Source organism: Ambystoma mexicanum, chromosome 1q (genome assembly GCF_040938575.1).
Source record: "Ambystoma mexicanum isolate Mex_15411 chromosome 1q, UKY_AmexF1_1, whole genome shotgun sequence".
Classification (NCBI taxonomy): Eukaryota; Metazoa; Chordata; class Amphibia; order Caudata; family Ambystomatidae; genus Ambystoma; species Ambystoma mexicanum.
The window spans coordinates 311,693,542-311,715,620 of record NC_090922.1 but is presented as its reverse complement, the minus strand read 5'-3'; the positions used below and the strand labels follow the sequence as shown (position 1 = coordinate 311,715,620).

The 22,079-nt window shown below is 45.0% G+C and overlaps 1 long non-coding RNA gene across 1 annotated transcript in view; it reads left to right on the top strand.

Moving 5' to 3' along the window:
- The window catches only part of LOC138527766 (uncharacterized), a 177,703-nt gene extending 166,315 nt beyond the window's left edge, over positions 1–11,388 (top strand). The window contains exons 2-3 of the long non-coding RNA XR_011284035.1: positions 10,423–10,521; positions 11,130–11,388. This is a non-coding gene — a long non-coding RNA (uncharacterized lncRNA). The remainder of the gene's footprint in view (positions 1–10,422; positions 10,522–11,129) is intronic.
- The last annotated feature ends 10,691 nt before the right edge of the window (positions 11,389–22,079 follow it).

The following is a 22,079-nucleotide window of genomic DNA, read 5'->3' as shown; positions in this document are numbered from 1 at the left end:
TAAGAAGCAGCTCTGAGATCTAGAAGAAGATGCTGAGGTGCCGAGCTAGAAAAGGAGACCTTTCTGAGGGGTTGGACAAGCAAGTTAATTGGGTTAGTAATGATTTTGTCTGCATTGGTCCATCACTTTCCTATATCAATGAAGCAATTTTGCTCTATTTTCATTGGACAGTCAGTCCACTTGCCTTCTATATATTCATAGGAAATTGATCACAAGGATGATTTCTTTAAATATTTGATGGCTGATTCCAAGACACAATTACCATGCTATGTTAGTTTGATTAGTATTCATAAATCGCACATCTGCTTTGGGTGGTGAACACCTCACATCACTCCCCATGAGCCAGTGGGAGTTGAAGCTGCAACCCCAAATATGTTTAAAATGCGAAGGGCAGCTATGAATGAGGGTATCAGTGGGTGTCATACTGCTGCTCCAATGTGGCACAGGTGTAATAAAACATATTGAGCCCTGGCATGTTTAAAAAGTAAGCTTCCTAGCATATTGTATAAAATGGGTTCAATGATATCCCTGACACAATGTTACAACCGGTGTTATTGCTGACACCACCATTCAGATGGTACATTTACACTCAGGCATAGCCAAATCCCTGCTCCCAAATTGTCATCATTTGCACTGCGGAGGCAAATGTTCATTGCAAATGGCGGCATACACGCCTTTATGCCGCCTTTTGCCCTGCACTTTTTCACTCTGCCATGCAAAATGAATAAACACTGCAGCATTCACAATTACAATGAAATGCTACCCGACATGCGACCACAATGGATCCCTATAGGGTCCACCTGCTTTATGATTTTGTCTGCATTGGTCCATCACTTTCCTATATCAATGAAGTAATTTTGCTCTATTTTCATTGGACAGTCAGTCCACTTGCCTTCTATATATTCATAGGAAATTGATCACAAGGATGATTTCTTTAAATATTTGATGGCTGATTCCAAGACACAATTACCATGCTATGTTAGTTTGATTAGTATTCATAAATCGCACATCTGCTTTGGGTGGTGAACACATCACATCACTCCCCATGAGCCAGTGGGAGTTGAAGCTGCAACCCCAAATATGTTTAAAATGCGAGGGGCAGCTATGAATGAGGGTATCAGTGGGTGTCATACTGCTGCTCCAATGTGGCACAGGTGTAATAAAACACATTGGCCCTCATTACGACCCTGGCGGAAATCGAAAAACGATGGCGGAAATGCAATACCGCCATCGAATAGCGCTCGGTGCGATCATGACCCGTCACCGTAAAGTACGATGCCATTAGCGACACCGTAGTGAACGCCAACGCTAACTGCACCAAGTACGCGCACGCGCGCCATGCCAAACCGTAATCACCACCATGGCGCAACGGTACGCGAATCCTGACCCTAGCGGACATGCACCTAACGCCATCAAGCATGGCGGAAAGTACCATTCCGCCATGGTGAGAAGTACGGCATCGCGAACCAACCGTAAACGGCCCTACTAAGTGCCTGTACACCACTCCCTGGCCACATTGCACAACTCCTCGTAGGTGCAATGAAGTCACACAATGCAACCAGTGAAATGTACAAGTCATCCATGCCTGCCAACGAACAAATGAATCTAGGGGCTCCAAGTGCCTTGTGAGTGGCCATCCATATTTGCCATGGCACCATTGCCGCACTGATGCATCACAGGCATGTGAAGGGTCAAGTCCAGCAACATGAACAGAAAAATGAGACAAACAAAAACAGGCCCCCCCATCGACTGACACCAGTGTAAGGCAACATTCAAAGCAGTATCCTGAGTGACACTGCACCAGCCCTGTACTCCTGCCAGTAAACAAACCAACCATCAGCATAAGCATGCACCACACAAGTTGGCAGAGTGACTGAGCAGCCAGGCTCATCTCAAGTGGGGCCAATGGGAGCTGCAGGGCACAGATGGCACGAATACAGAAGCCATTCAAATGGACATGACCTCAGTCCCCCTCCAAGAAACGCACGCAAACACAGGCACCTGTGACCAGCCATATTCTGATAATCACATCATTCCACCAATCCACCTGGCTGACCGGCATCTGTTACACAAAAGCTAATCCCCCGCCCCTGAGCATGACATCATTAAAACAGTCATAATGGCAGCCCCTATCCCTGACCTCACTGGGCTTCGTAGGCAAACGCGCCCAGTACAGTACCACGCAACTATACTCCGAAGCTGGAACCCAACGCAGATCTCCTCACAATACATCGCTCCACAAATAGGAATATGCTACATCACTTGCAAAGAAGAACGCTACACGGTTCATATCAGAATAGAAATTTAATGCACAACAAAATCACCAAGCCCATACAGCCATTAGGTCATGAACTCCAAAATATATTTCATCATTGTGGGCTGCATCCGCAATAAATGACCAGCTTCTTCTTGTGTGACGCCCTGTTCCTTCATGGTACACAGGGGCTACATTCACGTTCAAAAAGGCAACATGGAAGCGCCTAGAACCGCAGGGCCGTCCCATTAGGTAGGCACTAGTCCAGCTGAAAGGCCGAAATGTTGCTCCTAGCCACTAGTACTGCGTAAGGGCATGTGGCCCATTGGCGATCGTCCCATAAGATCGTAATGGTGCTCCACTGATTAACACGAAGCAGCAGGTGTCGGGAGTAAAATCCATCTGCAGGAGTGGCATACAGATGGCAGTGGCAAAAGGGGAGGAGATACCTGTCACCCAAATGAAATGAAAAAGAATAGTATGGCCATCAGAACTTCATTTGAATTACTCACTTCAATGATCACACTAAATCCACAGCCATATGCATGCTAGCCCACTCCAAAGGATTATTGCCACCCAAAAACCACTTGCGAATCATAACTATATATATCGAGGTGAAAACACTATTACAAACGAGTGTTCTTGTGCATGCGTCTGTTAAAACAGAATCCATTAGATGGGATTAGTAACGTGCATAGACACAAGTGTCTGAAGGCGCGTCGAGACAGGGAGGGTTCAACAAGGCCAGATAGACGATGGTCCCACTATGGCAGCTCTGCATCACATAGCGCAGGGGAGGTGGATAGATTCCAAAAAGCCCTGTACATGGCAAACTCCGTATTAAATCATCTGTCCATGCATCCATACATCATTCCCTCATCCCGTAATGAAAACGCCTGATTCCATACTCACATAACATGTGAAATTTCCATTGAGTCTGTGCGTAATGCAGTCTGCAAAATCCACTGTGCTCCAGCCCGTAATTCCAGTGTTGTGAAGTAACATGTATTTGGGAACGTCCGGCCTCATCGTCCACTACGCTATTGCGCATCCCATACTATTCATATCAATCATTGCATTCTCGCCATGGCCCCTATCCCAAGGACATTGAACAATAGAACGTTATATTTGCAGTCAGACCTGTGGGCATCTCCTCGCCGCTAGCTGAAAACCGAAAGCGCTGTCCTTCGAATTCCTCATTTGCAACATCACGTCGAAAAGGCATCTGTGACCGCTTGAAATCACAAATTCATCCATCTAGTGCGGCAGTGTGTGAAAATGGCAACTGGCTTCACTCACAAATGGGACGCCCTGCCCGTCGGTGAACCTCGGTAAAGTGCTGCATGAGGGTCCACCGTTAATCGAGTACTACATTCCACTGACCCTTCACAAGTTTGTTCGCGACTGCAAAGATAGTATGTGAAACAATGGGACCATAGCAGAATGAACATATGAACCAATATTTCACTGCCATCGGGAACTAATACATGATTGTAATAGCAAGATGCCATTCGTCGAATTGCAGCGTTGTGTGCGGGACGTGCTCGCCCAAAGGGGATAGCAGCTTGCACAGGTGGAATGAATCACCACAGGTGGAGGCTATACAGCCTGAAAACACATAAATTGCACACCCAACCCCCTCCCACAACCACACCCACTCCGAAATGCTACCGGCAGGACTAGCGATGTTGGCCCTGGGGGACCTGATAGCACTGCAAGTACTCCAACTTCAAGAAGAAGACGAACACCAACTACTACAACAACCGGCCGCACAGAGGAGACGCAGGAGGAGGAGGGCACGGCAGGGCCAGCAAGGGCCGCCAGCACAGCCACTACCACCACGCAGGCAGCCCGCAATCCCACGCCTCCGAGCACATCCGTTCAACCTCACTGCTGAGCAGATCCACACCCTCTACCGTTTGGACCGGGACACCATAACCGCCATTGTGGACATGACACAGGCTGACCTTGTCAGCATGATAGATAGCCCAACCGCCATCCCACCCCTACTGAAGGTGGTGTCTGTACTCCACTTCCTGGCCACAGGCACCTACCAGCACACAGTCGGACAGTTGCATGGCATTTCACAGCCACTGTTCTCACGGACACTATTGCAAGTGCTCGATGCCCTCCTGAAGCACGCAGACGACTACATCTCTCTACCACGCTCGGAGCAGGAAATTACGAACACAAAAGTGGGATTCCATGCACTTGGCGGCATACCGGGTTGCATTGGTGCCATCGACTGCACCCATGTGGAATTGGTCGTCCCACATGCCATGGAGGCCCAGTACCGCAACCGAAAACAATTTCATTCTCTGAATGTACAAATGGTGTGTGACTCCAACAGGATCATTACACATTGTTGTGCCCGATTTCCTGGATCAACCCATGATTCTATGGTCTTGAGGAACTCTACAATACCACGCTACATGGAGCGACACGCAGGGAACAGATCCTGGCTACTCGGTGAGTCTCATTTCAAGCATGATAATGTGGGGTATGTGATGCGGCAATGACCTGGCAGGAAGGGGGGGGGTGCGTACGTAGCAATGTCATTCCACAAACATCCTTTATTGTCCACATACAGGTGATGCCGGGTATCCACTGAAGAGATGGCTCCTTACACCACTCCGGAACCCACAGGACCAGCATGAGGAGGACTACAACCATGCCCACTCACGTACCCGTGTAGTCATAGAACAGGCATTCGGCCTACTGAAGACTCGTTTCCGCTGCCTCAGCAGGTCTGGCGGGGCACTCCTGTACCGCCATGAGAAGGTTGCAAAGATGGTCATGGCATGTGTCATGCTCCACAACATGTGCGTACGTAGAAATGTGCCCATGCCCCCTGACGCAGAACTGCAAGCACCTGAAGATGGTCATGATGAGGGTGGGGATGTGGCAGCACCTCAAGGAGTCTGCGAGGCACAGGAGGGCCGTGACATTCGTCAGCATATCATAGATGCATGCTTCTAGCACTCACGCCTGGTGGCTGATACATGGACACGGGACTTGTGGCACTGTGTGTGTCTGGAACATGCACAATATGGACTGTACGCCTATAATGGCCTCGTACACAAAGATCAATGTCCACACATCTCATTGGATGATCGTGCATTGTTTATGGCATATGTGAAATTATGTTACACACCCCATCGACCCGCCACCCAAGTGAGCCCAACACACCCCCTCCACCCTCCTACCTCCCCCCCGAACACCAGTGTCCAAAGATGCTCATTGTCAGTGGGCAGTCGCTATTGCAAGCCCCCTCTCCGGGTATCAGGGGTACCCCTGCCTGTGGAGCGCAGGTTCCTCCCAGATCTACGTTGGGGGCTGCCCTGGACGGAACTTGCAACGGATGATGTCTCTGCCTGCTCACGTCCATGCATGTCCCTAAGGGTTTGTGAGAGCTCAGTGAGCACACGGCGCACAGCGGCAAGTTCAGCACATACGTCTTTGGACGTCGCATGCAGTTCCCCCCTCAGGCTCTCGGTGCTTCTCTCCATTTGTACTCTCAGGCTCTCGGTGCTTCTCTCCATTTGTACTCTCAGGCTCTCGGTGCTTCTCTCCATTTGTGCCCTTAGTGTCTCTGTACTTCTCTCCATTTCTGCCCTAAGTGTCTCAGTTGATGTTTCTATGGCTGCCTTAGTACCCCCACATTCATCAGCATGGTCCTTGAGGAGCGTGGCCAGTTGCTGCTGTTGCACGATCACCTGGTCGAGGGACTGTTGCCTCTGCTGTGCCATGGCCATTTGCGGTGGTGTCACAGAGGGGCTGGTCACCTCATGTTGCCTTGCCACAGGGCTTGTGGGGGATGGCCAGTCGTCGTCTTGTGGGTGCCCCTGCGTGGTATCCTCATGGTGTACGGGATGGAACAAACAGGGGGATTGAGACAGGTCATGGATGAATCCTAGATCGACATCCCCGTTTTCTGTGTCGGAGCATGCTGCCATTAATGCAGTGTCACCTATGGTGCTGCTGCCACCAGAAGCAGTGCCTTCTGTGGCATCCATTGGGGGGACCTGTGGTGGTGCTGTTGTGGGCATGCTGGCTGCTGGGGTGCCTGTTGAAGTTCCCTCCTGTGTGCTGCCACTTGATTTGTGCTGCTGCCGTGTCTTGATGCGTGCAGCTGAGGTGGAGGGTCTTTGGCCGTTGGTCTTGGCCCTCTTTGCAGGTGTGCTGGTAGGGGTGTCGTGGAGCTCGTCGTTTGAATCGGACCCTGTGGTGGAGTAAAGGAGGGCGAGCGTTATTAATGGGTCTGTGGAAATTGGAATGGCAATGTATCACATGCATTGGGGTGGTACCTGAGGGTGATTTGGGTTGGGGCCTTGGAGGTGGTTTCATTTTTGTGTGGATTGAGGATGCAGTTGTTTTGCAGCCTGCAGTTAGGGTGTGCCTGCTGCACGTGTAGAGGGTGTTTTTAGGATTTTTAATTATTTATGTATTTAATGTGACTTTTAAAGTGTGCTATCAGGCCTATGTATGTGGACGTTCTCCTGGACATGTGTTACTGTTGCACTATGTGGACACATGGTACTTCACATGATTGGACATTGTGGATTTAGCATTGTTATATTTGGCCCACCTACCTGATTCTTCGGATGTCTGCACTCCTTTCTCCATCCCTCCGACTCCCTCTATACTCTCCATTCCAATGGTGGAGGCACAGATTTCTTCCCAGGGGGTCAACTTGATGGGTGATTCTGATCCTCCCCCGGTAGCTGTGGCAATGTTTCGGTTGGCAGAAAGTATGCTCCGGACGCGTATCCGCAGGTCGTCCCATCGCTTTCTGCATTGCTGTGGGTTGCGGGGTGCGGTCCCCACCGCACTTACCCGCTGTGCCACCAGGGCCCATATGGCCTTCTTGTTCGCAAGTGCCGTCCTGGTCATTTGCGTCGAGAAGACGACGGCAGCATTCTCCTGGAGGGTCTCTGTGAGCACGGTGAGTTCCTCACGGGAGAAGTGGACCTGCCGCTTGCGGTCGCACGCTTTTTTCGCTACTTTTCCCATTTTTATTGGTTTCACTAGGGTGGATGACGGGTTGGGATGAGTCTCAGGGTAGTATTTTTAATGGTTGTGTGGAAATTGTGTTTTTATAGGTGTACGGCGTGCTGTTTCCCGTTCCGGGACCATGTTTTTACTTCCGTTTCCGTATATTTCCGGTCACCATACTTTCCGATTGCCGCTCATTGCGGTGACCGCTATGATGGGTGGCGGAATTGCACCTAGGGCGCCGTACGGCGGCGGTGAGGGCCGTTTTGGGGACATTTCCGCCATCGCGGACTTTGCACTTACGCCATGGCGTAGTGCTCGTGCCCGATGGGTCGGAATTAGCTGCACTTTGCTCCGTCGTGCAATGGCGGAAACGCTATTTACGCTATGGCGGTCAGGTCAGTCACTTTCTGCCAGGGTCGTAATGAGGGCCATTGAGCCCTGGCATGTTTAAAAAGTAAGCTTCCTAGCATATTGTATAAAATGGGTTCAATGATATCCCTGACACAATGTTACAACCGGTGTTATTGCTGACACCACCATTCAGATGGTACATTTACACTCAGGCATAGCCAAATCCCTGCTCCCAAATTGTCATCATTTGCACTGCGGAGGCAAATGTTCATTGCAAATGGCGGCATACATGCCTTTATGCCGCCTTTTGCCCTGCACTTTTTCACTCTGCCATGCAAAATGAATAAACACTGCAGCATTCACAATTACAATGAAATGCTACCCGACATGCGACCACAATGGATCCCTATAGGGTCCACCTGCTTTATGCAGAGAGCGTTTACTCACTTTGCACAGTGAAGTGCAAAGGTTCAGGGCAAAAGGCAGTGTGTACACGCTGGTGCATAAAGTCGGCGGAGCCCATAGGGATCTCCATCATTTGCAACGGCATGAAAATCCATGGCGGCCCAAATGCCGCAGCATTTGTAGGAAGGAGCGGAAGGAAGGTGGTGGAAACGCAAGTTGAAGCATTTGTCTTGAAGCGAGCGGGTGGCAGAACCAGCTTTTGTGGGAAGTCTTCATCGGCAACCTGGGTATTTTGTTTCCATGGAATATGACACATATCAAACATTCTTTGGGCTTCCCGGCAAGTCCAGCCAGGCGTTGTGTAGATTGTCTTGTTCCACCTGGGCTTTACACAAGGATCAGTGATTTATGATCCATGGCTAACATTTATTTGTTTCGATTATGGAATAATGAGTCTCTAATGTAGGCCATGACTTTGAGGCAAAGTCTACTAACACTCACCTGATTTCATCTTCAGTATCAAAGCTGCTCCTACGCCATATGCACTGGCATCCAAAGCTAATGATGCAGGACGGTCCGGACCAATTCATTTTAAGCAGGGAGGCTTGGACAATGTCCGGCTTTAATGCCTCAAATGCTTGTTGCGACCCTACTGTCCATCAAGAACTTTGAACAGCCATAGATTGTTCTTCAGTGCATGGATGCTTGTTGCGACCCTACTGTCCATCAAGAACTTGGAACAGCCATAGCTTGTTCTTCAGTGCATGGATACCGTTTCATGGGTGGCTTTGCCTGGCCCTTCCATCCCAGGATTGGTACACCTTTCTTAGACACACACCTGTTCCTCTACTGTGGATGACCTTCTCTTGAAGGTGAGGAGACTCTTCGTAGAGTTCACTCATTCTACCTTTGCTCCGCACGTGCCCGCGGGTAGACTTTTTGTTTGTTCACTTTCACGGGTTTGTCCCCAACCACCTCTTTTGTAATTATCAACAGGAATTATGGTGCAATCAGAGCCAGAGTGTATGAGTGCCCTCGTCTCCTTTCCATCCATCGGACAATAGAAGAGCTGTGTCTTCTTACTTTTCGAGTTTCAGGACTGTACTGCTAGTATCACTTCTTCACTGGCTGTAGTACCATTTTCCAATATTTCTTGACCCAGAGTGACTTGTTTCATATGATATGATAGGTTATTTATAACACACTTAATACGCAGAGGTTTCTAAGTGCGGACCTGGGGATAGAACCTGTGTTGCCCCGTGCCGTCTTGCCAAGGTGAGCATGTTGCCCTTGAGCTATCCTCCCGGTCCTGCATGTTTTTTGCTACATGTGCCTTGCAGTGGTGTTTTGAGCATTTACTGTCTCTGGTAGGGCATATGTCATCCTTCCCCATATGCAAGTGCACCTGGGCCATGCCCTGGAAGGTGTTCTTTTGAACTGAGGTCTTAGTTTTTGGGCTTTGGTTTCAGATATTGCTTGACTATTTTGGATGCAGACATCTAATCTGTAAATTACTATGTTGGATTTCACATCAAGTCCTCTTTCTATGCTTTGGACGGTTCGAGCATATCTATCCCTCTCGTCAGCTGCTAATTCGAGAGTAGGTGGACTATGAAATGCCCTTACCTCACAATGCTGATATTGTTGAGCAGCAACGCCTTTTCCTATGCACAGGTGTAATTAGCGCCATCCAATGCACCTATATATGCATCAAACATCAGTTCCCGCTGACACCGTTTTATTTGGGGTTTGTAGAAAAGAAGGCAGTGGAGCGGCTTTCTGCGTTGTTTGTATTTGCTCACCATTCGTATTAGCAGAGTTCTGTTCTGCTTCCATGAACGAGGCTCGGCCATGGCGTGCTGTTTCAGCGTTCTTTATTTACTGCCGCTATAAATCTCAATTAAATGTTTCTTACAAAAGTACTTTGCAAATGGCGGCGTGGGAACTACGGCGAAGAACTGCACCTGTGGATGTGACCCATGCTTTTCTGTCTCGATTCCCCACCAGCACACCTACTCTCTGTGCAAGCCTTGTGCACAGCGCACTGTGGGGCAGTGGGTAAGCTGGACCACTACACTCCGTCACCCAAGTGCTAGGTTTGGGTGAATAGCGTGGCCCTCGCTTTGTGATTAAATATGTATATAAGGGCACAGAAAATTGCTACTTGGCCTTGTTAGTTTTGGCCGCGGGCGGATTTCATGACAAGGTTGACATAAAGCAAATATTTCAATTGTCAAAGATATAAATAGCTGCCCGCAGAGTGATGGAAGAGAAGAAAGGGCAAGACCCATTTCAAAATAATGCTAGGTGGTCCACATAAGGCCCACCCAGATGACACAACAAGTGTAATGAATGGATGCCACTCAAAACTGTCCAGATACACATTGCTGACTCTCTTCCCCTTTCATTTTCAGTGTGGCGGGTAAAGGAGAAGAAGGATGCCAGGAGCTCATTGAGGCCTACAAGGAATGTATGAAAACCATGGGGATAAAGGTCTAGCATCAGTCCACATGGTAAGCTTGAAAGTGCTGATCCCGGTGACATCCTTCATGACACTGACCACGATGGCAGATACAGGCCACTTTCCCCTATAAAAGCCTCGTACCCTGAGCCTTCTGCCCATCCCCACCCTTTCTCGCAAAATGTTTGTCTTTTTCGCTGATCTGTTTGGTGATCCACTGAGATCAGGATCATGACACTGGGATCAAGATAAGCCATGATTTTTGCAGTGATCAGCATTATGCTTCTGCGTCTTATCATTTGGGAACCACAGTTGTCTAATTATGCATCAGTCTTATGCCCACTAAGGTTAGATTTTCTTTTTCACTAATCTAACCTTAGGTGTCCAACCCGAGCGTAAGGCCTTCCGCTGAATGTTTATGGTGGCGGGCCTAACAGAGGTTATATGCCAGGGAAGCAGCAGACTCATGGTATCAGTTAAGGAAGACTAAGGCTTCCCTATGAAGATGTACGGCAAGGGGCATCAAGGAAACTGGATGTCAGGGAATCCGCTGTCTCGGGGAATCAGTTATGGGAGGCGTGTGAGAGTGGAGGATTGCACGCTACTTGCTCATTTAATCTCCCCTTTACCTCACTTAGATCTCTTTCTTTTCTCTTGCAGGTCAGCAAGCCATCACGGGGTGTCTGTTCCAAGTCCTGCACGCCCCCATCGTTCTTCTCTCCTCTCCAGACTGGGTCATTCCATTGGGATGAATTGATGGGGGCGAGGCCCCACTGTATTTAACACTGTCCGGGACAGTTGTCTCCCTTCCCTCACCCCACCATCAGTGACAGAGAGTTCCAATCATATGAGCGTGGATCTGGAAGGCAGAGCCATGAAGACCCGTGAAAGTAATCAGAATAAAGCGCTTTATATTTTACCTTGTTTCTGGCATTATTTGGTTTTCTTGCTAACAAAGTCAATCAAATCGAGGACAACAAACAGGGTCACCATGTGAGATCTTTTTTTATTCAGTTATTTCTCTGGCTTTCATATAGAGCTAATGCACCATGTGGGTGATGTCACCAGCAGGTACGTAGTTCATGCAGAAACAATTGCATTCAATGTAAAACATTTAGTTCTTCAATGCGGAGTAAGTGCATGTGTTAGGGTGGAGAGAGGTTGGTGTGCGGTGGAGCAGATGCTTTTGCAGAAGGTGGTCAGGGAGAGTATGTTTCAATGGTTGATAGGGAAAGGTGATTAGGGCTTCTGACAGGTGATATGATAGGATATGATAGGTTATTTATAATGCGCTTAATACCCATAGGATTCTAAGTGCGGACCCGGGGATCGAACCTGTGGTGCTTCATGTCGTCTTGCTTCCAAGGTGAGCACGTTGCCCCTGAGCTATCCTCCCGGGACATACTGTGCCACACATTCTTTTATCACTGTTATATTGTTGGTTTCTTCATGGGCATGAGAACTTGGCCACAGTGGAAGAAGTCTAAAATAAACCATGTCCCTTTGACCACATCCATTCCAACCACAAGGTTCCAGAACTCCCTTCATTATATTTCGAAAGGCAGTGGCACAGTTTTGTATTGGCTCTGTATGGTGGCCTTGCAGGACCATCACCTAACTATACCAGGGGTTCTGCGGGTCTAGTCTTTAACACACAATTCCACATCATGCTCTGAGGATATTCACACAAAGTACATGTACGTGAGTGAATATGGGAGTGATTTACATGGTCAGTGCTTGCAGACCCCTGATGTACACAATCCATGTGTGGTAGGACAATGTTGGCTACATGCCCTGAATTTGCATTTTAGCAGCCTTCATTATAGAACCAGGTTGGCTGTGGTGCTAGATTGAGGGTAGGGGGGTTGTGTTTCAGATAAAGTAACAGTGCCGTTGTGCCTGGTACTCCGAGTATCACTAGAGTGGCATGGTAGAGGCAGCCTTAGAGAGACTAAGGTCCCATGCCACAGGTCCTGGCATTTTATTTGACCAATTAGGATACGAATGTATTATTATTATATTTTAGTATCTACATTATGCCCACTTGGCTTCCCTGTGAAGGAACTCTACAGCTCACAGAATGCATTGATCTATCAATTGAAAGAATCACAGATATCCACGTTGTGACACCTTCCATTATTGGACCCAGTGAAAATATAATGCAGAGATGGGACAATGCATTAGCTTTCCAGGAGGCGCCGACTCCTTCATCAGATGGGGGCAACAAAATGGGGAGGGCGCCTTTCGGCTGGATTCCCACGAATGCATGTGATGCAGTCTTGAGGTGACCACCAACCCTCAAGAGCAGCACATCCAACACCAGGCACAGTTCGCTTGGAAATCTAACAGTTTTAAGAATGCTAACAAGTTTCTTTTTTAAAAAGTCACACACAGTTTAAATGTGTGTGTTTTTCTAAACAATTGCGACACATAAATTTACGTGCTCACACATTTCAGATCAACGCACTCTAATGCCAGGCATAGTCCTTTCGGGTAAATATGTTATAGTTCATGGTAGAAAAGTCACGCAATAGAAGACTTAAACAGATAAGATATGTTAAAAGTAACATTTCACGGGCAAATTCCGATTGTGGCAAACATCTCTCATAACAAATCAAATTTGAATGTTTCCAAATTCTGCCCACCACGTTGATCACTAACTGCCTGAATTGATTTTAGCACTTAGTAAAAAGTAAACAAAAAATGCACTGGACAACCTTGTGCAAAGTAAAGTCAGGTCATATGTTCATGCAAGTGCTGCGTACCCACAGTGCTGTCTATGGCCACTGGTGCTGTGTACTGTGAAGGTATCATGAAGCAAGACACAGACACAGATTCAAAGTTCAAAACAAAGTGGTGTATTACATTTATTTATTTAATGTGTTATAGTTCGCAAAGAACTTTTCACATAAACACTCCCATGGAACACAAAATAAAACAGTATACACACAAATAAAATCGAATAAAACAAGAAAACAAAAGCGTGTTAAAACAGCAATTTGCCTACGACACAACCTTCCGATACATCACATTACAAAAGCTTTACATTACAGTTAATTTCATATTACACACATCATAAGAACTCATGTACCAATCACCTAAATATTATAAAAGAATGTGTGAACCAATTCATTAACCTCACTCAATAGCTCGTACTAAATGTCCCCTTATTTGGCATCTGAGGAAGTAGTCCTTAGTGGGAATTCTAGTCGATAGCAGGGAAACCATTTTTAACACGGAAAGAAGGAAATATGATGCCGCCCATTCTATCATAATTGATTTCCAATATGCTCATGATTAAAGATCATGGGCCAGTTCATTGGCAACACTCGCTAAAGTCAAACTGAACGTCCCCTTAGTTGGCAACTCAGGATCTAATCCTCATTTGGCAAACTAGCCACTGGTGGAAACATTTCTTTTAAAATAGTTTATTAAATCAAATATCAGGATGGGAGAAGGCCTAACTTGCCCTATGCTAAGGTGGGATTTCCCTATCTGAATGAAACTAAGGACAGTCTGAGTCAAGGAGTTCAACTTAAAAGTCTGTCTGTGTCCAAAAGCTATCCTTGCCCTCACAACTAAAATAATCAATGTGGAGGGATGTCAATAATCAAAGAAATGGTGTTCAATTATGTTTTGGTTGATAAATCAACCTTTCAATTTAACACATATTGAGCAACAACAATATTATAAACATTTCATCAGACATTTCATCAGATCAAATCGTATAAAAGAAAAAAAAGAAAACTTTACATTTTAAAATCTTCTGAAACTGCCACATTCTTTAAATAACCATTTTACAACCTGTGTACAGAGAATTGTTGGAATTTAAATCATTACAAAATTAATTCAAATTAAGCCAGGTTAGTCTGTCAATTCTGTTGTCTCTATATTTAATTCTAAAAGAAATTGAACAGTAGCTATACGAACGGATTGCAGAGAAGAGGAGAATATTCTAAGCCAGAGTACACCTATAGTTAACATACTAAAAACTCTCAAATATGTTTTTAAAATATTTGCAACATAGCTCCTTCAATGAGGGACAGACAATTATTAAATGTTTTAGATTTTCCTCATATTCTGGCAATTGGCAGAACCGACAAATGTTCTTGTGTTTCATTAGTTGTCCTCTTCTACATAAAATTGCTCTAGTGTCCCATAGTTTGAGTCTAAAGCGGAGATAGTGATTTCGGAAGTGAGATGAAGGGAATTTGAGCAAGTAGGAGGCTGTAGTTCTCATTTTTTTCAATCCCAAGAGGTAACTGATGTAATCTTTGTAATGAGAGCATTGATCTAGAGTACAAATCCAATCATGCTGATATAATTTTCTCTGAGCACGATTAGGATTTGTTATCAGCAGGTCAATCGTAATATCAGCATCCACTAGGAGATTGGTGACAACATTTCTCCACTTAGTTGGAAAGGGGTAAGTAGATTTTAACATATACGTGGCCAATATGTAAGATAAATCAAAACAATTTATAAACAACAAAAATGTCCTCAATAACGAACATAATTTTGAAGCATAAAACACAAACATAGAAAGTGCTCCTAGCTCATCATAACGTATCAGGGGCCCAGGTGTTGAGTTAGGTAAATTAAATATTGCATGCCAACATTTTCCTTCTACCAGTCCCAAAACACACGCTCCCTCGTATGTTTGGTTTCAGAGCCATATGTGAGAATTGGTAGATCTTTTTGGGCATAATATAGAAGCACAGGGGAGCATGTAAATTTGCCAAATTTGTATAAAAGAACTTTAGCTTGGCAAATTAATGTTTGCAATTTATGTTTTATGTCATGGACATACAGAATGTCGATCTTCAGATTGTTGGTAATCATTTATATTAAATAAAAGTAAGTATTTATATTGTGGAGTAATGAAAATGATTTCTTCCTGAAAAGTCCAAATGGACGTTTTCAGAGGGCGACATTTTTTATTACCACATTGCATGATCTGCATTTTAGATAAGTTAATTGCCATGTGGTCTTCTTGGACATAATGCGAGAGGCCCTTTATCAACTGTTGCAGACCCGACAGCATTTTAGAAATTAGAATAAGATCATCTGCATACAGAATCCATGCAATTTGATGAGACCCTAATTTCGGAGCATCTGAATTGATGTCAATAAAGTTCTTGCCCATGTCTAAAATAAACAAAAATTGAAAATGGTGGCTGCCAAAATACAGCCTTGTTTCAGCCCCTGTGCTGTCGCTATTTTAGGGGTGAGTTGCCCAGCTAAGGAAATTCTTATCTGAATTGCAGTGTTTGAGTGTAAAAGTGCAATCAGTTTAATTAGTGAGCTAGGGCAGCCCATTTTGGTCAGTTTGTTGATTAATAGGTGTCTGTCAATCGAGTCAAAAGCCTCTCTAAAATCAACAAAGGCTAAAAACAGGGGTTGATTTTGGTGTTCACACACGGCTTTAATAGCGTTAATAGCTGTGATGTTTATCGCCGTGCCCTTGCCTGCTACAAAACCTGTTTGAAATGTGTCCGCATTACCAGAGGTTTCAATCCACGCACGAAGATCTCGAAGAATTAAAGGTGCAAAAATCTTACCCGGTGTATCAAGAAGGGCAATTGGTCTGTAATTTGAAGGGTTTTGTCTTTTACCCTTCTTGAACACCGGGATAATAATATAAAGAGACCAAGAGGTGGGTAGTTTTTGAGTATGCATAATTAGGGAAAACAGTTGAAATAGTATATTTGAACATACTTCCAGGAATTGTTTCATCAGATAGTTGGATATCCCGTCTGGCCAGGAGCACGAGATCGACTTGATTTTTTAACATAAAATAAAATGTCGGATACTGAGAATTTTAAACTAAAAGTTCCTTGATAAAACTTGCTGTGCAACAGACTTGAATCAACCGGACAAGCATATCATTTTGTATAAGGCTTGATCCATTGGACATCCGAGACGTCATTCATTTGTAAAGAAATCTGAGACTTATCATTGGTCTTGTTAATTAACCCCCATATTTGAGCAGAGTTTTTAGTTCCAATTCTTTGGAGCATGCATTCACCATCTTTTTGATAAAGTTTAGCTCGATGGGCCTTCATACAATCTTTATGTCTTGTCTTCAATGACTTAAGGGCTTGCCATTTCACCTGGATAGGAAGAGCCAAAACAACTTTTTTTTCACGTCTAAACCAAGACCTTTGGCTCTGTACTTCCAGGTCGAAAGCATGCAATGGAAAGTGGACTGCCTTCACCTTATTTGCAGTATCAAATGAATGTAATAATTCACTATACTCAAGTGTCTTATTGTTACATGAGTTAACCTCATACACATTTGACATTTGAAATGCCCTGGCAAATTGCACTATGTTACCTTCGGTCCAGTGTAGTCTATTCATTCCATTATTTAAAGATAAAGGCAAGTTGGTAATAAGGGTCTCATTTTTTTTCGGTTGCGCCCTGGTTTGCCATTTCAAGTTCAAGATGTTATGGTCACTATCCTTGGAAGGGATCACAAAGAACGAGTTCACATCTGGAAATTATTCTCGGCTCACATTTATGAAATCAATAATAGCTCCTGAGGGACCTCTTTTCCATGTGTTCTGCGGGGGAGTATCTCCCGGGCAAGAGCCATTTAACATGATCCAATTTTTCGATTCAATAAAAGAGTTCCCGGAAATCAGTCTGCTATCATTTTGTTTAGGAAGAGGATCCAAACAATGCAAATTTAAATCTCCCGCCAAAATAATATGAGGGTAAATGGGGAGTTTAATAATCTCTGTCCATAAAACTTCCAAATCCTTAAGGAATGCGTTGGTGGACATTGCAACCAGTTTCCAATATATATTTATTATCGCATATCTATGTTCTCTTATTTTGATTATAATCAATTGGATATATCGATTTGAAACAGACTGATGTTCTAGAACAATTCAGAGCTGTTTTCTAAGGCCATTAATAGCCCAGACATGGGACAACCTTTCACAGATCGTATTGCAGGATTAAATACAATATCAAAGTTGTCCCATACAGGTTGCTCCATAAGCCAAGTCTCTTGGAATAAAATCATATTTTGCAGAGTCAACTCATTAGTCCCATTCCTCAATAAATGTACATAGCCTATGGTATTCCAACTTATCAGTGACATAGATATAGAGGATGTTGGAGGCTTTGTTACGACTGCTGTGAGGCACATTGAGACGTGGAATGGTATTTTTGTGACATTGGCTGAGTGAATTGGACCTGCCTCTGACTTGATAAATACATTTGGGTTTGATGGGTTTTAGAGACAGGGGTAGATACTTGGATTGACTCATCAATAAGTAACTCAAAACCTAATTCATATATTTCTCTTTTAGCAAGCCACAGTGTGTTTAACACATCTCGAGAGGACACCCAAATACGTGCAATAGGGAGCTCTTTATCAAAGATAAATTCTATCAGATCTATGTTCGAGGATTGAATGTCATCTTATGAAGGAATTTCAGCTAGTATAGCGAGTATACTAGTACGATTTAGATCATACTTAGGATAAGGTCTATCCCTACACCGAATTATTAATGAGTGGAGAGGTTGTTTGGATAACATTTTCAAGCTCTTTGCTGGTAGAAAATGGGGCATGTTTGGTCGCTGCGGAATTGTTCCCAGCGAATAGTTATGTTGTTGAATTTGCGTCTCAGCCCTTGCGTAGGGTCCTAATGGATATCTCCGCGGATCATTTGGTTGTAAATGAGCAGTGGGTAGATCGGTCTCAGACATGGTATGCGATAATACATTTTTATTCAAAGCTGCCATGTATTGTTCTACAGCAGTTTTTATTGATTGTTCTATTGAGGGTTGTATTGTGCCAAAAGTGAATTGTTGAGTTACAGGAGGATTAAGAGCGGTATTGATCATTTTTAAGGATTCCGCAATGTTATTCACAGGCGGCAGCTCAAGGACCTTGGGCAGAGATGGTCTCAGAGACTCACGATCTTTATCCATATGTACTATTTAATGGCTTTTGTCCTGAGAATGAACACAGAAAAGGTCCTCAGCCTGGGCTTTCAAGGGTCTGGGCAGGGACATATAATGATTAATCTCTTTTCTGATTTCATTGCGTCTGGCTGCAATGTGCTTATCTAGGAGCAATTCATCAGAGGAAGGGGGGAACGCCGAAAGAGTGTCCACCACTTTTAGCTGTACAGGCGCATTGGCCAGGTCATCGGATAAAGAACAAGGCACAGGTTGTGAGTCCGCCTCTTTACCCTTTTAAGCCGCCTCCATCAGGGCATCTAGTGGAGCATAAGCTGCTATTTGGCTTGCAATATAAAGGTTGCTTACATTCTTGGCATTTGCCAAATCACAATATTTTTTTTGTACTGCTTCTGCTGCTATGGTGGTGTTTTTCCTGGCCAAGGATAATGTTTTTATAAAAGCTTTAGTCGCTGATTTTGTCGTCTTGACAAGGGGTTTACTATTTTTTGTTTTTTTCTGCGTCAGGATCTTTTTTGGTTTTGTTGCCATTTCTTGTAATTTGGGACCATTAAGCGAGAAGATATTAAACGCTTGTTTGGGATCACTAGGATTTTTCATAGAAGCCCCAAAAACTACAGAATCAGAAGGGGCTTGTTCATTAAGTTTTTCTAAATTTTGAGGGGACAGAGAATCAGCGTAAATTAAATTCGAGACGGCAGGTAGCGATTTATCATTTATGCATTGAGGATTTAAGGCAGGGCCAGAAGGCAAGGAAACAGAAGTGGACATGCTAGCAGGCCTTTGTTTTTGATTTTTTAGGCTGCTCGCTTCCATACTATGTGTAAGAGTAGATTGCCATCGAGATAATTTCGCAATCTGTTTTAGGTCCAATGTTTCAAATAACTTGAAAAGGGAAGAGATAGCCAAATTCATGGCATGTAACGTGGTCTCAATCAGAATGGCAGGAGAAATAGTTGGAGACAGTTTTGGTCCATTGGGAGGTCTTTCCGGGTTTACCGGGGACACAGCGGGGAGTAGGAGCAGCGAACAAAGAAGCCGAACTGTGTGCTGTTTCAGAATATATAAAGGAAACTTCTGGTAACTCCAATGAATTTTGTCTCTCTTCCCCTTCCAAGAAAGATGAGTTTGAACTTAGATCAATTACAGCCGGCCGAGGGCCCGGTGAGTCTTTACAGTTTTCATTCGAAGGAGCCTCATGAGGCACATAAGGAATTTGAGGCACGGGGGACCCTCCGACATTCACTGGCACAGGAGAGACCTGACTGACTGAATGCGCATCCAGGTTTGCATTCATATTCATGGAAAACCCTGAATTTCCAACAGATTCACGTATTGCAGGCATAGGCTGAAATTCTTTTAGAGGTGGTATTTCACCTTCTTTAATAAGGGTATTATCAGAAACTCCCAGAGAGTTTTTTGCGTCCGAACCTTGTGCATTCGTTGTGAATTTGTAACAGGGGTCTACTGTTTTACCAGTGAAATCACAACATGGGGGTTTGGGCTCATTAAAAAAGAAGCGTTTTATATTGGCTGAGCAAGAAATGCTCTCCAGCGTTTGATTGCTAAAAGTTCTAGCAGAGCTGCGTCTCCGCGGCGTGTTGCCCATTTGTTTTCACTTGTAAGGTTTGCCGCGACACAGATATGTTCTAAAACACACCAGGATTCAAATTACACCAGAAACACAGAAAGCAGTGCATAAAGGGTGCAGAGATGTTATAAAACACACCAGGATATCGAATTTGCACAAGAGGAACACATATGCATTGAGAGCAATTATTAAATAAGGCAAGGATGGAAGAATGGCATAGGCACACCTTGGATAAACAGCTGTTTAGGTTAGTGGAAAAAGTAAACAATGTCCAGCCCTGACTCACGGGTATTCTTGAGGGATGCACACAGTTAAAGGAGCCCAGGTTCGTGGGGTAGTAGGCTGCATGCCTGGTGGCTGTTCCATGTGCTACTGCAAGGGTGCTGGAAAGAGGGGGGCCCTTCGAGCCCTCCAAGGCCTGGACAGGCTCAGACAGGGCCTTAGTTGTGGACCCTGGGAGATGGGCCAGCACTCGCCGGCCGCACACTGATTGGCTACAGGGAAGGTGGGGAATGGCCAATCACAGTGGCCGCAGTGGTGAAGATAGCAGAGGCACTCCGGTGCCTAGGAGTGCAATGGCGGTGGTCATCTATGAAGAGATGTGGCCACAGATGGTAAGTAGCCCCCCCAGCAATGGGGATAGCTTAGATGAAGAGCCGGCTGCACGATGTTAGCAGAACACCAGGAATGATTAGAAATAAGCAGCTGCACAAAATCTGCTCCAATTTTACTTTGTTGTCGGTGCATATTACAAATGTCACACAGCAGATGCCATAGCCCAAAAGGGCTTACCTGGTGGTGTTTGGTGCTCTGTTGTGGTCGCCGCTTCGTGGTATTCCTCAAAGGCGGTGAGAGAAGAGCCTCTCCAGTCATCTTTCTCTGCACAGTAAAGTTCCTATTAGTAATCCTTCTAATTCACATTTGCCTCTTCCTTGGGGAGGGGCGCGATGGGATGAGACTGAAAATACCCCATACAGGCTGAGGCAGAGTGTGCTGATGTACAATTGGGAAAGGGGGAATCCCATGGCCTGCCTTTAGGCATTCTCCTCCCTATCCCCCGCGACCCTCCACTCAGGTGATCCTCCCTCCCTTGTCCACCCCCACGGTCAGGATCCACCTGAATGGAAGATGCCAGGGGAGTAGATAGGAGAATACCTTCAGGTTTCTCACAAAGGATAGACAGTCATACAGGCATAATGCATGGAGTTTACAGACAAACTTTACAATAAACCAACAGGAAACTGCTGCACCAAACAAAACATCAAAACACCTGACAAAGGAAATCATGGCGCTTCTAGAAAAGGGGGCCCTTAGAGGCAGTACCATGTCCTCTTTAACGTCTATATGGACCCCTTTGATGAAGATCAAAAGATCTTATGGACTCACGTGTTACAACTATGCAGATGACATGCAAATCATATACAAACTGACAAACCAGCTCCTGCACCACCCTCAGAAACTGACTCATGTAAATAAAGGTGTGTGTGATTGGCCAACTACCTAAAACTCGATCCACAAATACAGTACCAATGATGGGCAGAGACCTTGGCTCGACTTTTGTAAGGCAAACAAGTTCATCAGACCACAACGCTTCAAATTGAGAATGTTGTAAGGGGTAATATATGATTTCATATTTCCATGTTCCAGAGTCATCGTAAGTGTCTTTGATTCAAGGTAGGAGAAAAAATAAATCAATTCAAAGTTCTCCTTTTTGGGATAACATTGGTTCCTTGGGTATTCAGAAAGGTTTTGTTGGTGGTAGGCACTCACTTGTACAGACATGGCATGCCAGTTTAGCCCTAGCTAGGTGACTGGCTTATAAAGGGAAACTGTGCACAACAATGCTACAATAACATGCAGAAGAGCTTCTCCATACATAAAACAAAAACAAGCTTGATGTCATCCGATGTGAAGCAATTTGATGGGCCCCTGCAATGCCTGAACACACACACACAACATGTTAAAGGGTCGACCATTAGCAAGTTTCTATATGCAGGTGACCACAGAGGCATCCCTCCAAAAGGTGGAGCACATCTTCACTACACACAACCCATGGAACTAGGACAGCCAATGAAACAATT